This window comes from Callorhinus ursinus, unplaced genomic scaffold, assembly GCF_003265705.2.
Source record: "Callorhinus ursinus isolate GAN/ISIS: 27379988/994484 unplaced genomic scaffold, GSC_fseal_2.0 scaffold34, whole genome shotgun sequence".
In the NCBI taxonomy this organism is placed as follows: Eukaryota; Metazoa; Chordata; class Mammalia; order Carnivora; family Otariidae; genus Callorhinus; species Callorhinus ursinus.
Window position 1 is genome coordinate 13,111,431 of NW_027397096.1, and position 12,799 is coordinate 13,124,229.

The window sequence follows — 12,799 nt, forward strand, 5'->3', positions numbered from 1 at the left end:
AATTTGGAACACATATGATGAATAAAGGCAAAGATATGAAGTGACAATTCAATTCATGGTAGAGGAAAAAGAAATAACTTGTAAAGATATGAAGAAAATATTCAGTCATAGTAATAACAAGAAAAAATTTTAATTGAAATTATAATGAGGTGCTATTTTTATCCTATCAGATTGGCAGGTAGTAAAATGTCCCATAACATTGTGTTGGAGAAGATATGAAGAAACAGCCATTCATATGTTGTTCACAGTGAGGTAAATTGGTATGATTTCTATGAAGGGCAATTTGGTAACCTCTCTCAAAAGTCAAAATTAATGTACTTAGGAATTTCACTTTGAGGGACTTATCCTTAAGATACACTCACACATGTGCACAAAAATGAATATAAAAGGATATTGTAGCATGGTTAGTATTAGCAAAAACTCTTTCTGGGGAATATGACTTTGCGGTTGATGAAAGCCCAGACATTTTACAACTCTGCAAAACTGATAATGGGGGATGATTATTTCTTCTATCCTGTAGAAGAAAACCTCAAAAATTATTTTTACGCTGTGGGCCATTAGCCAGTTTTGTACCAAGATTAACAATTTTAGGGGCACCTGAGAGGCTTGGTCAGTTAAGCATCTGACTCTTGATTTGAGCTCAGGTCATGGGTCCTGGGATCAGGCGCCACTTTGGCCTCTCTGCTCAGCAGAGAGTCTGTTTGAGGATTCTTTCCTCTGGCCCTTCCCCTGCTTGCACTCTCTCTCTCTTTCTCTCAAATAAAATAAATCTTTTTTAAAATTAACAATTTTATTTCAGAATTTCTTTTTTTTAAAGATTTTATTTATTTATTTGACAGAGAGAGAGACAGCGAGAGAGAGAACACAAGCAGGGGGAGTGGGAGAAGGAGAAGCAGGCTTCCTGCCAAGCAGGGAGCCTGATGCGGAGGTCGATCCCAGGACCCTGGGATCATGACCTGAGCCGAAGGCTTATAACGACTGAGCCACCCAGGCACCCCTCAGAATTTCTTTTTATACACTGACTACAGTTTTCAACTTTCAGATTGTTTTTCTTTTCCTTCTTTTTTTCTTTTTTCTTTTTTCTTTCCTTTTCTTTTTTTTGAGAGAGAGAGTGTATGAGGGCAGGGCGGGGGGAAGGGGCAGTGGGAAAGAATCTTAAGCAGGCTCCATGCCCAGCATGGAGCCCAACTCAGGGCTCAACCTGGAGACCCTGAGATCATGACCTGAGCTGAAATCTAGAGTCAGACGCTCAACCGAGTGAGCCACCCAGGCACCCCTAATATTCTCCTTAAACGAACTTTATCATCCTGGTATGTTCTTCATTATAAGTTAAATAAAACTTGAATGTATGCTTTCTGTGCATTTATATTAGAAATATGTTTTCATCTTTTGAGATAACCTAAATCCATCAATAAAGGACTGGTTAAATAAATCACAATGCCTCTGTACAAAAGAATACTATGCAGCCATTAAAAAGAGGCGGGTCTATATGTAGATCCTCCATGAGGATGAGGATCTTTGTTTGGCTCCCTAATTAACTTAGAAACCTAGAAAAGTGGGGCGCCTGGGTGGCTCAGTCGTTAAGCATCTGCCTTCAGCTCAGGTCATGATCCCAGGGTCCCTGCCCAGCAGGAAGCCTGCTTCTCCCTCTCCCACTCCCCCTGCTTGTGCTCTCTCTCTCTCGCTGTGTCTCTCTGTCAAATAAATAAATAAAATCTTAAAAAAAAAAAACCTAGAAAAATGTCTGAATACATAGTAGCATTAATTTGCTTCTGACTGTGGTAACAAATGACCCCCAAACATTTCTTTTTCCCTCATTGATATGTACAGCACTACTCTAGACTGAGGGTCACATATTAGATTTAGACTGGCTTCTAGTATCTTCTCATTAGGGACCCCTGCTGTACAAGAAGTACATGAAAACATATGATGCCCCTTAAAGCCTCTACTTTGAATGACACACTGTCACTCCTACCCACAATCCATTGGCCAAAGAAAATATGGCCAAATCCAAAGTCAAGAGAGAAGTATATTATGCCTTCCTTAACTAAAAGAGTCTCCAAAGTCAAAGAAAGTAGGATGTATAACCCTATCGTGAGGAGTAGAGAACAATATTGCAATCTATCACAATACTCAATAAATATATAGTGAATAAAGTGAACAAATTCCAAGAATTAAGTTAAAAAAAAAAAGCATGGTGCGGAACAGTTGTACGAAGAATGCCACTATTTGTTTTAAAATATATATTTACATGTAATATATATACAAGTATGTCTTGATATGCCTTAACTACCTCTAGGAAAATGCACAAGAAGTTTGTAACTGTGGTTACTGCTGGGGAGAACTAGGGGAGGCGAGCTTAGGAATGAGAGGGAGTCTTACCATTTATAATCATGTGTATTCATTACCTATTAAAAACTAAAATTAAATTCTCTGTGGAGGAAATAAAAAGAACAACCCAATGCTGTCTGAATATAGAGTCCAAACTCTAAAACTCTATGCTATAATATCTTTAGGATAAAACATGAATCAGAATTTTGTTGTTGTTCTTAATTCATTGCCAACAAACTGTCCATGGGATCTCCTTTGTCTCTAGTTCCTGCAGGCTTACTTATAACACAGCACTAATTATAGCAAAATTCCATCTCAAACAATTTTTTAATGTTCTAGAGCTGTAGTTTTCAAACTCTATGGAAGACTTCCCATTCCTGGGAAGCCTTGTAGGTGAAGTCTCTGAAGACAGAGGTATGAACCTAGTCCCTCCTGATCCTTCCAACCAAATTAACTCTCTGTTCAGCTGTTTTGCTTCTGAGTTTATTTATTTATTTATTTAAAAGATTTTATTTATTTATTCATGAGAGACAGAGAGAGAGAGAGAGAGGCAGAAGGAGAAGCAGGCTCCCAAGGAGCAGGGAGCCCGATGTGGGACTCGATCCCAGGACCCTGGGATCATGACCTGAGCTGAAGGCAGATGCTTAACCATCTGAGCCACCCAGGCACCCTGTTTTGCTTCTGAGTTTAAATAAAACCATTCTCCTAATAGTAAAATGTGATAACTATGGATCCCTTGTACTCATTTTATTGTTCTTATAGAGCAGTAGAGTCCTTAGGCACCCCCAAAACTTCAGATAAAGTTTCCCTCAGGACATAACAATAAGCAGAATCAAAATATGATGAAAGATACCGAACATCTACACAAAAGACTCACCTAATCAGCAAATGGGGAGATAGAGATTTAAGAGTGTCCCTATCCAATTAAGGATTAGGGCATAATTTCTAGAATTATTGTTCTAGAACTTAAAACTATTGTTCTAAGGATTGCTGTATATTGCTATTGCTATTGTATCTAGAGCTCTAAAGTATTCTAGGCTCTGAGTGAATGCATTGTTTTATACATTGTCTGAAGAATAGCCTCATTCATTGCTGAGGTATACCAGCAAAGAATGGGAATTCCGCAATGGGAGGGCTGACAGTGGCACCTCACTCACTGCTTGCTTCTCAGCGTAGCATTTGGCACCTTGCAGTTTACTAAGCCCTGTTTAATGGATTTACAGATTATATTCTGTTAATAGTATTCAGTTTTCACTTAGTTGACTCTCACGAAATGGACAAGGGCTTAACAAAATTCCTGCAAAGAAACCACAAATTAAAGTTAATACTAATAATTAAAGCACAAGCAAACAATAAAATGGTAGCGTTGACATTTCTCTTACTTTTAATATAAGCTGTCAGCTACATTAGTCAGTAAAAGCAATAACCTTCTTGTCAGGTCTGACAAGAAGATGATACAAAAAAAATCAAAATTATCTGCAGATCATATGAAAAATGGACCATAATTTTTTTTTTTTTCTGTTAGGAACACATAACCAGAAAAGAAGTTTGGAGATCTGGGTTTGAAAAACTGACTCTTGAAGAGCAAGAATTTGTCAATTAATCTCCAGCTTGATCCATACAGAAGGTGCCCAGCCAGAGTCTGAGGTATTTCTTTCTACTTAACTGGTCACCCTTACAGAGAGATGGAATGAATCCAGTTACTATAGCTTGATGGTACCATCTTTTATGATCACTCAACTAATTTCTTAATTATCCTTGACTTTCAAGTATAATTTATGATTCAAATGTGTCTCCCAATATTGTCTTTCTTACAAGTAGAGAATGTACCATCCGGTGTTAATGTCTGGTCATTGTGTAATTCAGTATTGGACTTCTTGTGAACTTGGTTAATGTGGGTTTATCCCCAAGAGACTGTTCATCTCTTAGTGTTATGACATAATAAGTTCCTGGATTTGTTAACGTGATGCCCAGACTCTAGACGACAGGAACCCTCAGTTCCCCCAAATGACTTCTCCTTCTCAGTACTCTCTCTTGGCCGTGGTTGGCAGTAACCTAAATTCTTCCACAGATGACCCTAAAGAGCAATACCTTTAGGAAACTGGGCCTATTTCTAAAAGAAGGGATTTTCTAGCTCTGAATTACATTAATTCTGTAACACACCTAATGTTATTCTTGCTGAACAGCTTTTTCTTCTATGGCCTCAGGTTTTGAACACTGTTAATTCGCTAATTTGTAAGCTTTGTTCGGCCAGGCACCAAGGCCCAGGATCCCACCAATGGCTCTCAGACAGCATGATAACCAAGATAAACTAACCTGCAGAGCCAAGTTTGCAAAGACTTGGGAGCAGCCTCTCTGCTAGCCTGGCTGGTGATCGTGGCAGTGTGCTAAATAATTGCATAGCCAGCCTGTGTAGCATTCTCCCTCCCATGACTGGACTCTTCCTTCTTTGAATAAAACTGAAATAGATCCGTTTCCTTTAGTCAAATGACAATTTCATCAGCTGTCCTAGCAGCTTGGCTGACCAGACTTTTATTTTAGCCTCACTGCCTGATGGTAATATTACAACTCCAGCAATTTCCAGGAGTAAGAGCAGCCCAAGCAGGAAGCGTATGGTGGGCCCTGTGGAACTGGGCTGACTTTAGATCAATTAGGATGGCGGTTCTCAGCCTCTGTTGCATATTAGAATCACTGGGAGAGCCTTTTAAACACAGCACTGACCGAGCCCTACTCCTAGCAATTGTTATTTAATTGGTCTGGGGTCAAACAACCCAGGCATGGATGCCTTGGAAAGCTCCCCAGGTGATAAGTGCAGTCAGTGATGAAGACCATAGACTTGAGATCTAACATTCAAAGAGAGGATTTGAAGCTGACACAATTCTCTTATGAGCCTTCTGCTCTGAAGCTCCCTTCAATCATCTGCTCACATTCCATTTTGCAATTAACTCACAGACATGTTTGCAAAAAGCTGCAAAAGTAAAAACTTGTTAATGATTCAATGCCACACTTCACAGGTTGCAAGACATTTTCTCATATATTCTTTCATTTGACTCTTAAAATAACCCAGTGAGGTAGGAAGGACAGGTATTATTATCCACAATTTTCTGGTAAGGAAATTGATATCCTGAGCTGACTGAGGCCCCAGAGTTCTGTTTTTTCCTCAGCACTCTTTTAATTATGTAATACCTACTCTACGGTGAAGGTTAATAACCTCGGTTGCCAAATATAGGCAGAAAATAATGCACAGGAGTCAAAAGCAAAGACTTTAAAGTCAGATATAAAAATTTGAATTTTAGTTTTGCTACTCACTAGCTCCATGACCTTGAGCAAATATATAATCTCTTTAAGATTCAATCTTCCTCACCTGAATATAGTACCGGAATATAGTACCAACTTCAAAGAGTTATCAATGAGATATAATAGTTGATATTCTCATTATATGATTGTGCCACATTTACCTACTTGTTAGTATAGAAATAATCTCCAAGAATTTTTTTAAGTATTTGGGCTCCTCTATTCTATTAAGTTGTCTTCAGTATCAATCTTTGCTTTTCTTACCTGATACTGCTGCATAAAATGAGGGGCTTGATTGGTTCATGATGGTGGCATTTCCAATTATAGTCATCAAATGATTCCTTTTAGATAAAAAATCAGAATCCTAGCAAATCCACCATTTTCAAAACTTTTTCATTTATTTTACCAAGACGGTGCTTGATCAGATGATTTTCAAAAAATTAGAAGACTTAATTTTGAGTTTTAGATTTACAAAAAAATTAAGCTGAGTACCATGTTCCCATATAACCCTGCCACTGCACAGTTTCCCTTTATTAACATGTCATACTAGTGGGGTACATCATTACAACTTAATGAGTCAATATTGATACTTTTTATTAACTTACATTCACAGTTATTCAGATTTCCTTAATTTCTACCTTCTGTCCCAGAATCACATCCAGGACACCACCTTAAGTTTAGTTGTGATGTCTCCAAGCTCCTCTTGGCTGTAACAGTTTCTCAGGCTTTCCTTGCTGTTATTTTTTATTTTTTTTAAAGATATTATTTATTTATTTAAGAGAGAGAGAGAGAGAGTACAAGTGGCAGGGGGCGGGGGGGGGTAGTGGTAGAGGGAGAGAGAGAGAGAAGCAGACTACCGCCGAGCAGGGAGCCCCGCTCCAGGCAGACTGTCCTTGTTTTTAATGACCTTGACGGCTTTGAGGAGTTATGGTCAGGTATTTGTAGGATGCCCCTCAATTGGAATTTGTCTGATATTTTTCTCATAATCAGACTGAGATTAGAGGGTTTGGGGAGGAGGGTCATGGAGGTAGAGTGCCATTTTTATCACATCATTTCAAGGGCACATACTATCAGTATGATTGATCGGTGTTGATGGTGACCTCCAGTGACCTGGCTGGGGTCCTCTTTGTCGGCTTTCTCCACTCTTGTTACTCCCCGTTCCTCTTTCAACACTGCATTCTTTGCCAGGAGGTCACTGCATACAGCACACTTTTGGGATTTATACTCCTGTCCTTTAGGATGGAATGTCTATGTGATTTATTTGGAATTTCTCTGCACGGGAGATTGATCTAATGCTTCTGTTTGTAAACCTTTTGCTGTCACCACCCACCCAGTCTTGACAATTAACCTAGTTGGTAGTGGCCAAAGCCTCATAGTGTCCAGATTAGAACCATAATGAGGTCTAGGGAGACCTCTTGTGGTTAAACGAGGGCATAACTGGCCAACTACAGGTTCACCTTTGGCCAATGTTTCTCAACCAGGATTTTGCCCCCCAGCACTTGAGAGCATTTGGCAGTATCTGGAGATGTCTTTAGCTGTCACACTTTTAGGAGGAGATGCTGCTGACATCTAGTAATAGAGGCCAAGAATGCTGAAGTTGAGAAGCCTTGTGGTCAATGGCAGTGTACAGGTATATAAAGCTACAACTATGCTCAAAGGAATAGTTAAAATGGGTTGGGAGGAGACCCTGTTTTGTGAAAAAAGAGGACAAATTCTTCAATAAAATGTGCAGCTCAACACTGTCACAGGACAGAAGAAATGGTCAAGTGATTTCTGGGAATGTGCAGTTTCTATTTGGGTCAACCTTGTTCATATGAATATGCGTGGCAAGAGCTCATGCTGTGGAGCGAACAAAAGAAGCAAATGACAAATGGAAAGTTGTTCTGAGCAGAAGAGGTGCAGGTAGAGAAAGAAACTGGACTGGGGCCAGTATTTTGAGAAGGTGATTATGTGATAAAACTCTTCATTTCAGATAATTTTTTCAAAAACCAAATTTTGGGTGCCACAGTCAGTTAAGTGTCCAACTCTTGGTTTTGGCTCAGGTCTTGATCTCAGGATTGTGTCAGTGTGGAGTCTGCTAAAGTTTCTCTCTCCCTCAGCCCTTCCCTCCACCCACACATGCATGCTCTTTCTCTCTCTCTCAAATAAACAAATAAATAATAAACTAAATTTTAAGGGAAAAAATTGCACCCAGTCTATTACAACCACAATCTAAAACTACTTTAAATTGCACTCCTATACATATATATTTTTATGTTTGTGCAATGAATATAACCTATTGTATTCATTTTTTTTACTGAATATTGTATCCAAAATATTTTTTCATATCCTTAGAGTGTCATTATCTTTTCTAAAGTCTATCATAATCCGTTATGAAGGTAAACAATACTATGGCCATTCTTCTATTTTAGACAATTATATTGTTTCAAATTGTTCTCTTTTCTAACATTGCAATACAGTGTTTTTCTTTAAAGTATTTCTTAAGGGTACCTTTCTAGGAGTACAATTTTAGGGTCAAAAATGTAAACAGTAGGGGCTCCTGGGTGGCTCAGTCTTTAAGCGTCTGCCTTCAGCTCGGGTCATGATCCCAGGGTCCTGGGATAGAGCCCTGCATCGGGCTCCCTGCTAGATGGGAAGCCTGCTTCTCCTTCTCCCACTCCCCCTGCTTGCGTTCCCTCTCTCGCTGTCTCTCTCTGTCAAATAAATAAAATCTTTTAAAAAAAATGTAAACACTATATGGCAACATAGAATGGATAAGAACATAGAATTTGGAATTAGGCAACCTGGATCCAAAACTCAGTTCTGTCCATTACCACCTATGTGACTTGAATGATTTGCTTAAGCTCCCTGATACTCTGGGGATTGTGGTAATGATTAAACGAAATTGTGTATGCCAAGTACATCGTATAGATCATGGCAAATAGACAAATTATTGTTGCTATTCTCTTTCTTTTTTTTTTTTTTTGTTTTCCTTAGGGCTCTTGGTACTTACTGTCATGTTTCTAAAAGACTGTACCAGTTTCCAATGCCACAGGCAATGCCAAATGGGACCATTAAAAAAAAAAAAAGTGACCATTTTTACTACAACCCCAGTCAGTCATTTTAAGGTTAGCTTAATTATTAGGAATTATTGGGGGGAGGGGCAGAGAGAGCGACTCCCCGCTGCGCATGGCGTGATCACGACCTGAGCTGCAATCAAGAGTTAGATGCTTAACCTGAGCCACCCAGGTGCCCCAGGAATAAGTTTTTATTAGGATATGTTGCTTTCATGGGTAAATTATCTTCCTAAAAATGCAAATCTGTAGGTAAAGAATGTTTTGACATCACTTTAACCAGGAAATAGTGTGTATGGGGGAGAGAGAGAGAGAGAAAGGCCTTGGATTTCATCACTCCTCAGAGAAGTTGCAGTGAAGTGAAGGAATGTACCTTATATTTGTGGCAATTATGCAGAGCCTTTAGCTGCATGATATTGGCTTTGGCTTAGGCCTTGCTTCCCTGCTAGTGCCCACAGCGCTTGCAGCTATGGCACCCCATCCCCTCTCCTGTAAATGTCTCCATTTGGCCCTTCTTGTCTCTCCTGTAGGCCTGTGAGGCTTCACTCATTGCTGGGCATTTGTGTAATCCCTAAATATAACTGAGCATTTCAACTGAGAACGTATATCTTCTGGTTCTCATTAGAATCTTCTAAGTGCTTTGTCTTAGGCTGTGTAGGCTATAATATAAAGAAAATAAAATATAAGAGTCAAATTGATAGCCTCTACCTTTGATTTTGCATTAAGAAACAAAGGCTTGGGCCTGAAAGTCTTTGCCACCTTCTCTGCTAGTAGTCTGTATTTCCAGGGTAAAACAAGTCCCAGCTGTGTGGAGAAATGAATAGTATAAATTGGATACATGTAATAATGAAATAGTATAAATTAGACACATATAATTTTTTGTCTTTGTATCTTTATCCTCAAGACCATCAAATTTATATATACTATCTTCTTTCTGACATTTCTAACATCTAACTTATAACTTTGTTATAATAACATCTAATATATAACTTTGTTATAACTGTAGAAAATTATAGAAAAAAAAATCTAACCACTATTAGCCCTTTAAAGTATTTACCACAAGGGCACGTGGGTGGCTTAGTCAGTTAAGCATCTGCCTTCGGCTCAGGTCATGATCCTGGGGTCCTGGGATTGAGCCCCACATTGGGCTCTTTGCTTAGCGGGGAGCCGCAGCTCCCCCTGCTTGTGCTCACTCTCTCTCTCTGGCAAATAAATAAAATCTTAAATAAATAAAAGAGTATTTGCCACCAGTTTTTTCTATAAATATGTAATGATTTATGAATTTTAAAATGAAATTTGAATCATATGGAATATACAGTGTTATTTCCTGCCTTTTCTCACTATTATATTATGAAACATTTACCTAGATTTGCAAAAATATGATTTTTATTGGCACCTGATAAATATATTTCATTTATGATTCCACTATTGTTTATACATTCTGGTGACTTCTAAATTTTCATAATTATAAATAATTCAAGGAGAGGTGGGGGGATGGGGTAACTGGGTGATGGGCATTAAGGAGGGCAGGTGATACAATGAGTGCTGTGTGTTATATGCACCTGATGAATCACTGAACTCTACCTCTGAAACTGATAATACACTATTTGTTAATTAACTGAATTTAAATAAAATTATTCAACAACTATCCTTGAACATATATTCTTATTCATATTAATTATTCCCCAAGAATAGTGTATTACTTTCCTAGGACTGCCATAACAAACTACCACAAAGTGGGTTGCTTAAAATGTAAGAAATGTACTGTCTCACGGTCTGGAGACAAGGAGTTCAAAATCAAGGTGTTAGCAGGGCCCCGATCCCTCTGAAAACTGTAGGAGAAAATTCTTCCTTGCCTTTTTTATTTTATCTTGTGTTATTTGCTGGCAATCCTTGGCATTCCTTGGCTTATACGGTAGTACAAGCCCCCTCATCCATGGTTTCACTTTCTGTGGTTTCAGTTACCCACCGACAACCGCCTTCGGGAAGCAGAGCATCCTCCTAACGGATCCTGGGAAGGTCCCTAGCAGCCTATAGCACTACGTCATATGCCTGCGTCATTCCCCTCACTTCGTCTCGCTCACGTCAGCGTGGTAGCATCTCACATCACCCCAAGAAGAAGGGTGAGTCCAATACAGCGTTTCGAGAGCGAGACCACATTCACGTAACTTTTATTACAGTACATTGTTATAATTGTTCTATATGATTATTAGTCTTTGTTGCTACTCTCCTACTGTGCCTAATTTATAAATTAAACTTTACTATAGGTATGTATTATAGAGGAAAAACAGTTTTTATGGGGTTCAGTGCTGTCCGTGGTTTCAGGTATGCAGAGGGATCGCTCAGGCACGCGCGTGCGCTCTCTCTCTCTCTGTCAAATAAATAAATAAATCTTTAAAAAAAATTCTTTAGGGGCGCCTGGGTGGCTCAGTCGTTAAGCGTCTGCCTTCAGCTCAGGTCATGATCCCACGGTCCTGGGATCGAGCACCGCATCGGGCTCCCTGCTCGGCGGGAAGCCTGCTTCTCCCTCTCCCACTCCCCCTACTTGTGTTCCCTCTCTCGCTGTGTTTCTCTCTGTCAAATACATAAATAAAATTTAAAATAAATAAAATAAATTCTTTAAAAAAATAATAAAGCTACTAATACCTACCTATCTCCCTGTTGCAGGGACTAAGTGAGAAAAACCTATTAAATGCTAAGCATGTAATAAGTACTCTATAAATGTTATTTCCAAACATGCCAGGTCCTACCTTTATGATTAAGCTTATAGTTGAAAAGTTGGCATTTTTACTTATCACTGTTTTCATGCTCCTGTACTTCTCAAAATCCTCTACCCATTTCATTTGTCATGTCTACACACTTGCACTTCTACCCTGAGACAAATATCTTTTTGTTATATGTTCCTTATCCTCTCCCTGCATTTTAGTTTCAAATCAATTCTAGATCTGGAGGGATCACCTCCACATTTCTTAAGATTTGCGTTGCTAATTCTTCCTACCTGATTCCAGGGTCAAAAATCTTGACTATGGGCGCCTGGGTGGCTCAGATGGTCAAGCGTCTGCCTTCAGCTCAGGTCATGATCCCGGGGTCCTGGGATCGAGTCCCGCATCGGGCTCCCTGCTCCTTGGGAGCCTGCTTCTCCCTCTGCTTCTCTCTCTCTGTCTCTCATGAATAAATAAATTAAAAAAATCTTAAAAAATAAATCTTGAGTATAGCACAGGCGATTTTGCTTAGGGAGACAATGGCTTATTTATTTTCCTTTTCTGGCTTCTGAGAAAATAATACTGAACAACTCAACAATCTTGGGAGAGTGAGAAGAATGAACCGATATCCCCCACTCTTCTGCCTTCTTAGCTTTGGGCCCAGAAGTCAACCAACGAACATCTTTGTCAATAAAACCTGCAACTCAACCCAAAGATTGTCATCATTGTTCCCAATCCCACTTCACAATCTGCAAGCAGTTTGTAAATTAGTCATAGTGCTGATTATAGGGAAAGAGGAGTATCTCATGTTCCAGACAAAAATTGATTTGTAAGTACATCCGGAGCTGAAGCTACAATATAGCAATTCATTTATTTAACAAATCTTTATTGAGATCTTCTATGTGCCAAGCATTGTTCTAAGCTCTAAGATACAGCAGTAAATGAAACCCAGTCCCCCCCTCTCATGGAGCTTACATCCTGGTAGGAGAGAGGGATAATAAATAAGCTAATACATTAATTATATAAAATGTGTCAGCTAGTGATATGTGCTATGGATAAAAATAGAATAAGAGGGAGAAGTGATGAGAAGGTAGAAAAGGCTGCTTTAGGGGCGCCTGGGCGGCTCAGTTGTTAAGCGTCTGCCTTGGTCTCAGGTCATGATCCCAGGGTCCTGGGATCAAGCCCCGCATCGGGCTCTCTGCTCCGCAGGAAGCCTGCTTCTCCCTCTCCCACTCTCCCTGCTTGTGTTCCCTCTCCCGCTGTGTCTCTGTCAAATAAATAAGTAAAATCTTTAAAAAAAAAAAAAAGGCTGCTTTAGATAAGTGAATTTGCTTTATTTTTTTTAATTATCAAGGTAAACAGACGCATTCTAAAGTATGTAAACCATACCGCTGTGCACAACTTGATGAATTTTTACAC

General features: G+C 39.3%; 1 long non-coding RNA gene across 1 annotated transcript; it reads right to left on the minus strand.

Moving 5' to 3' along the window:
• Positions 1 to 5,188: 5,188 nt before the first annotated feature.
• On the minus strand, positions 5,189 to 10,679 carry LOC141370418 (uncharacterized). The gene is made up of 3 exons (XR_012374457.1): positions 10,535 to 10,679; positions 5,890 to 5,966; positions 5,189 to 5,299 (listed from the first exon to the last, which is right to left on the minus strand). It is a non-coding gene; the product is annotated as an uncharacterized lncRNA (long non-coding RNA).
• Between the last annotated feature and the right edge of the window lie 2,120 nt (positions 10,680 to 12,799).